Raw genomic sequence first — 6,670 nt, 5'->3', positions numbered from 1 at the left:
CTCAACTGGAATGGATTTGAAATTGGTTCTTCATAGGACAACAACCGAATCAGGCAAAAGATCATTGGTGAAAGATCAAACTTCAAAAACAACTCTTTTTGATGTTCTGGCAATTTCACAACGTCTCTTTCACACCTCTATATAAAGGAATGAAGACTTAGTGATTGGCATACGACTCAACTACAATTTACAAGCGCCAAAACTCTGCTGAAATTGTTCTGCTTTCAAAGTCACTTAGAATTTTTGTTTTCAAGTTCACATCTTAGAAATTCTTAAGTCTTAGAGTCTGTATCTGATTTGTATTGTGAGCACCTCTGATTGTATATCAAGTGTTCAACCTCAAACAATTTTCTGTGTAATTTTGTTTGTTTAAAAGTCTCTTGCTTTTGTGCTTGAGCATAGAAGTCTCTTGATTGTGTTCTTGATCATAGAAAGACTCTTGCAAAGTGTGCTTGAGCAAAGGAAGTCTCTTGCTGTGTGCTTGAGGAATTGTAATTAGATATTACATTATAGTGAACTCTCCTTGGAAGTGCAAGGGGGACTGGACTACTTCCGAATTGTGGAAGGAACCAGTATAATTGCTTTGTGTCTTTCTTCTTCTCTTTCTCTATTTTTATCCGCTGCATTTAGATTCTGAATATCACTTTAGAAGATGTCTCACTTTGCTTCTGATCAGTGTGCTTCAGTTTAGGAGAAACGAAGAAAAATCTAACACAATTCAACCCCCCTTGTTGTGTTTTTCCTCCCCTTCAACTGGTATCAGAGCCTTGGTCTGTTGTCTTAACACTTAACAGTGTAACAGAAAAAGATCTGAGAAAAACATGTCTGGTGAATCTCCTAATGGATCTGGTCCTAGTCATACTACTGTTGCACATGATTATGTTGACAACAAGAAATCTAACTTTGGAAAGATTCCTAAGTTCAATGGTGATCCTGGAGAATTTTCTTGGTGGAGAACCAATTTCTACAGCTATCGGATATACTTGAAGAAGGAGTTGGTGACTTGGTTCTTGATGAAGAAGGAGCTGATGTTGATAGAAAGAAACATACTCCTGCCTTGAAGAAACTTTACAAGAAGCATCATATTATCAGAGGAGCACTTGTCACTGCTATACCTAAAGCAGAATACATGAAGATGAGTGACAAATCAACTGCTAAAGCAATGTTTTCTTCTCTTTGTGCTAACTATGAAGGCAGCAAGAAAGTTAGAGAAGCAAAGGCTCTTCAGCTGGTTCATCAGTATGAGTTGTTCAAGATGAAGGATGATGAACTATTGAAGAGATGTACTCAAGGTTTCAAACCCTGCTCTCTGGACTTCAAATACTGAAGAAGAGTTATGTTGCTTCTGATCATGTGAGCATGATACTCAGAAGCTTGCCTGCTAGATGGAGACCAAAGGTGACTGCCATTGAGGAAGGTCAAGATTTAAACACTTTAAGTGTTAAAAATCTTGTTAGTTATCACAAAGTTCATGACTTAAGTCTTAATGAACATGAGTCTACTAAGAAGAGTAAATCAATAGCTCTTCCATCCAAGGCAAGTCATCAAAAGCTCTCAAAGTAGCTGAATCTGAAGAAGAAGAACCATCTGGTTCAGATTCTGAAGAAGATGCTGCTGAGATGGCTATGCTCTCCAACAAACTGCAGTATCTGACCAAGAAGAATAGAAAGTTTCTAACCAGAAGGAGTAACTCCAGAAGCTCAAAGAGAGAAGATCAGAAGGGTTGCTTCAACTGTAAGAAGCCTGGACATTTCATTGTTGATTGCCCTGATCTTCAGAAGGATAAGGCAAATGACAAGTCAAAAAAGTCAACTTTCAAACCAAGCAAATTCAAGAAGCATATTAAACAGAGTTTAATGGCCACCTGGGATGATTTGGGAAGTGAATCTGGATTTGATAAAGAGGAAGCTGATGAAGATGCAAAGATAGCTGTTGGTTTGGTAGCAACAACAACTTCAGAAGCTGGATCAGAATCAGATTCAGAAGAAGAAAATGAGGTATATTCTAAAATTCCCAAAGAAGAATTGATTGAGTCTCTTAAAGAACTCCTTACACACTTTAAAGTAAGAACCAATGAGTTGAAGGATTTAAAAGAAAAGTATGTTGATTTAATGAAACAACAAGAATCAACTCTATTGGATCTAAAGGCTTCTGAAGAAGGAATTTGTAACACCCATACTAGACGTATCTAGAAAGTCTAGCATGTGTATTAGTTTAGTACTGGGTACATTAAAAATTTACAACATAATGACTTCGAATGAATATCATATGCAACAAATGTGTTCGTACAATAAGGTTACAACTCAACTTTTCTAAAATATGATATATGCATCCTTGAACATCCATGTCATGTTGCAGCTGGTACGAACGAACACTTGCTGAAACATCCATCCGGCTACTAGCTTGCTAAACCAACCTGATATCTAAAACAAATAAGGATTGGGATGAGACATAATGTCTCAGTGAGTTCCACCTAACCCTAGGCTATAGGCAACCACGGGGGAAACCTAAGGTCACCACGTGTCTACAATACAACCTGATGGTTGATTATACATGTGTGGAGTCTTGCTTCCCTAGACGATAGTGCATGCTAGGCTCGTCATAGGCTTATCTTACTTGTTATAGGCTTCTCTTCTTATACGTGTCATGGCGGTTAAGGGGGAACTAAAACCGCAATGCCAAGATACGTCCTTCGTGTAACACCCCGTTTTCCCAACGTAAAAATTTCTTATTTAAAATCAGAGTTCAACAACTTTTAAACGGAATGCTACACTTCTTAAAAATTCATAAACTGAATAAATAACAATTTATTCTTCAAAATCATTGAACATAAGTAATTCAAAACTTCGCAGCGGAAATTAGTTCAACAGTAAAAATAATCTTTGGCACGCATGCCTCAACATAAAAATCTCATAAGTCTTGTTCAACATTTATTCATAAAAATCCATAAGTAATACGTAAGGAACAGAAAGTAAAGACATAATCTCATCCCGTTACGTATCAGAGCACCTAAGACACACTTGTGAGGAGTCCACTCACGACCGCAACTAATCCTGGTTACCTGCAAGTTACCCATACGAAGAGCAACATTTCCAAGCAGAGGGGTGAGATTTCTCAAACAATAATATTAAGCATATAAATCATATAAAGTACATTCAACAACTTAAACATCTTATAATTCATTAATCATATCTAACAACTTAAACTTCCTTAACTAGTGTCATTATCCTTCCTACATTAGTCATATACTTCATCAAGTAATCTCAATTATTATTCATAAAATATCTTATCTTAAATCATGATCATAAGCATCAATATCTAACACCAAATATAATCGTAAGCATAATCATATAATTCACATAAGTATCATTATCAAAACATAGCATTTATCGAAAGCAACTTCATAATCAAGTTCATAATCAACTTCATAAACAAACATCATCATTAAATCATAATCATCAAATCACAATCAAACTTCATAATCAAACCTCACTTAACTCGACAATGCAACTCAACTCGACTATGTAACTCTTAACATCTCAAATCATCTTAGCATCTTGACAACTTAACAACTTGACAACTCGACAACTTCACATCTTAAATCATCTTAAAACTATGCAAATGCATGTGGTACCATTCAACAACATAAATGAGCGTAATTAGGCTCTTCAACATGTGAGCATAAAGCTGCCGGGCTTAAAGCCCCCAACGTAGTTTGAGCACAAAGGCTGCCGGGCCTAAAGCCCCCAACTTTAATGAGCACAAGGCTGCCGGGCCTAAAGCCCCCAACTTTAATGAGCACAAGGCTGCCGGACCTAAAGCCCCCAACTTTAATGAGTATGCAATGGACTCAACTTCCTACAACTTAGACAACTTCATGAGCATCTATGACATCCTAACATCTTGATATCTTGACAACATAACATCTTAATAACTTGATGACTTCATAACGACTTGACGACTTAACAACTCTTATCATCTTAACGTCTTAACATCTTGACAACATATGGATCACATAAATAATTCATGTCATATCATAATATAACAATATCAACTGATAATAAACAACATCTTAAAACATCATATTCATCAATCATAAACAACTTCATATAACATCGTATTTAAACATCAACAATAATTCACTATGTATCTTTGTAAAAACATAATAAATTATCCACAACATATTTTCATGTCAAACCAAAACTATTGGAAATATATCAAAAATATCAACAACTTTCACGTTTACAACAAAGATCAATTCAAAACAGAAACATATGAACAAAACGTAAAAACATGAAACAGAGAATGCTGTCACCGTACAATTTTGCTAAGACCTCCCTGTAGTATTTTCATCATAACTCACAGACCAAACATCATTTTCACGTCAAACCAAAGCCACTAGAAAGCTAACAAAATTATCTAAAACTTTGATGTTTACTCCTAAGACCAATTCTGTACCGATCAATACCAGTTTTTATTTTAAATTCGGAAAAGTTGTGCTGAAAGTCCATAAAAATTCACTGTGACCTATGTGCAGTAATTTGACCATAACTCAAGTTCTATAAATCCTATTGACGTGAGACCAACGACATTAGAAAGCTAACATCCATACCTACAACTTTCGTGTTTACACCTAAACCCAGTTCAGAACTTAAACTTGTCAAACTGAGACAATAAAAACGCATTTTGCACATTGACAGCAAAATCGCAGTTCAGCTGCGATTTCGCTTTGGGGAAATCTTTTCCACTTCTTATTCGATCCAATACTCTCCAAACTTGACCCTAATCATTACCCTATGATTGCCCTATCATTAGAACACTAATTATTCATCAACTTACTGTATGCAAATTCAAAGGGTTCTCATATCTATTAACAACCTATTACAATTATTAAACCCTAATTCTTAAACTCACCAACATCTCATCCAATTCCATGGTTCTAACCTCAAAACTACATCCAATAATCATCATATGGGTTATCTAAGGACTGTATACAATTTCTACATCAATTCAACAAGTTTTCATCATCTAATCATCAAATCTCTCTCAAAACCCTAATTCTCAAATTCTCACAAACTTTCCCCAACTTGTTAGATGTAATCTAATGATTTAACAACTTAATATTAATGCAAGATAGTCTCACCCTCACCTTAGATTAATTCCTGAATCAGCAGCAGCGTTCTTCTTTCCTAAGGTCTTCTCCTCTTCTCTTGACTTTTCTCTTCTCTTCTCTTCTTTCTTGTTCTCCTCTTTTCCAAAAAAGCGGTTTAAGGTAAACTCTTTCTAACCTAAGCTTCTCTATTTATAATACTAAACGCTCTTCCTAAATCTATTTTGGCCCAACAACTTATTCTTCTTTCTATTCTAACCCCCTTCTTATTTCTCTTACACCTCAAAACTACTCTATTCCTCATAATCTTATTTATTTCTAAATTAAATATATCTCTCCCCCACTTAATAATAATAATGCACCAATAACAAATATATCTCTAACAAATAACAAATATATTTCTACACCAAATAACAAATATATCTATAACAAATATATTTCTACACCAAATAACAATTATATTATGCTAGTAAATACCAACATATAACATAACAAAATATCACATAAATCATGTAAATCATACCAATCATATAAATATATTCTAAAACTAATTAAAATAATTAAATAAAAAGGAGGGCGTTACACTTCGCATCAAGGCCTTCACTTGCTAAAGTCATGACACGACTCTAACCGGACGATTAGGGGAAACCTAGGATCGTCGACGGTATAACTCTCTGAACTTGCTTACTTGAATATGTTGCATCTAACAACATATCATCTCTTGCCACAAAAGTGGCTCTTTCTAGCTTGCTATTTCTTAACTTTCTACTTCTAAATTCTTTCTAGTTCTTGACAGTCGATGCCAAGGCTCTAAGACATAACACATAAATGTATGATGAATATGCATTGTCAGCTTCATTGATTATGTTAGCGTGTAACAGACAATTATCTTGAATTCATTTTATGGATTAGTCCCGAGTGGAGTAACCCCGGAAGTTAATCCTTACTCCCTGTAAAATGCCTAGCAAGGGCGTACCGGACTCCCTTAGTGAATGTGCGGGTCCCTTACGGCTTACCCCATTCCCCTTAGAGAACCTTTTGTACCCAACCTTGGAAGGAATACAAAAGACACGACACCTTAACTTCTCAGTGGTCTTGACCACTTAATACTTAGTCTCATGCATGTATGGAGGTTGAACCTATTCATGCCATCTCTTTTACCTCGGATCTTTAAACGATCCCACTAGGGGTAACTTATTGCTTGCTTATTTACTTTGCGAATAATTAATCTAACCATTCACAACTTAACTATAATGAAACTATGCTTAACTTTCTAGTTCTCAACAAACTATGTCGAGGCTCTACTTTCATTTCCTTTTCTTAATGGTTGACTTGCTACCCGATTCATGACATGATTCTCTCATATGCCATGCCTTACTAACATGCTTAATACTTGCCTCTTTCTCTTAAGAATCTTGCTTTAAATGATTATCAATTTGGACCTTGGTTTGAGGGGTTTACTTTAATAAAAGACTGCACCAATAGATCCGGAACGGAAATCACCGAATCTGCCAGAACGAGCAAGCAATGCCAGGAGACATCACTTGCTCGCCATGGCGA

At 35.7% G+C, this 6,670-nt stretch overlaps 1 long non-coding RNA gene across 1 annotated transcript; it reads right to left on the bottom strand.

The window, feature by feature from the left end:
• Positions 1 to 2,896: 2,896 nt before the first annotated feature.
• LOC146936641 (uncharacterized) lies at positions 2,897 to 5,295 on the bottom strand. The gene is made up of 2 exons (XR_015033199.1): positions 5,150 to 5,295; positions 2,897 to 3,061 (listed from the first exon to the last, which is right to left on the bottom strand). It is a non-coding gene; the product is annotated as an uncharacterized LOC146936641 (long non-coding RNA).
• Positions 5,296 to 6,670: the final 1,375 nt, after the last annotated feature.

This window comes from Medicago sativa, chromosome 3 (assembly GCF_051527215.1).
Source record: "Medicago sativa cultivar Bolivia chromosome 3, Bolivia_mono, whole genome shotgun sequence".
Taxonomy (NCBI): domain Eukaryota; kingdom Viridiplantae; phylum Streptophyta; class Magnoliopsida; order Fabales; family Fabaceae; genus Medicago; species Medicago sativa.
This window is presented reverse-complemented; position numbering and strand designations above follow the sequence as displayed.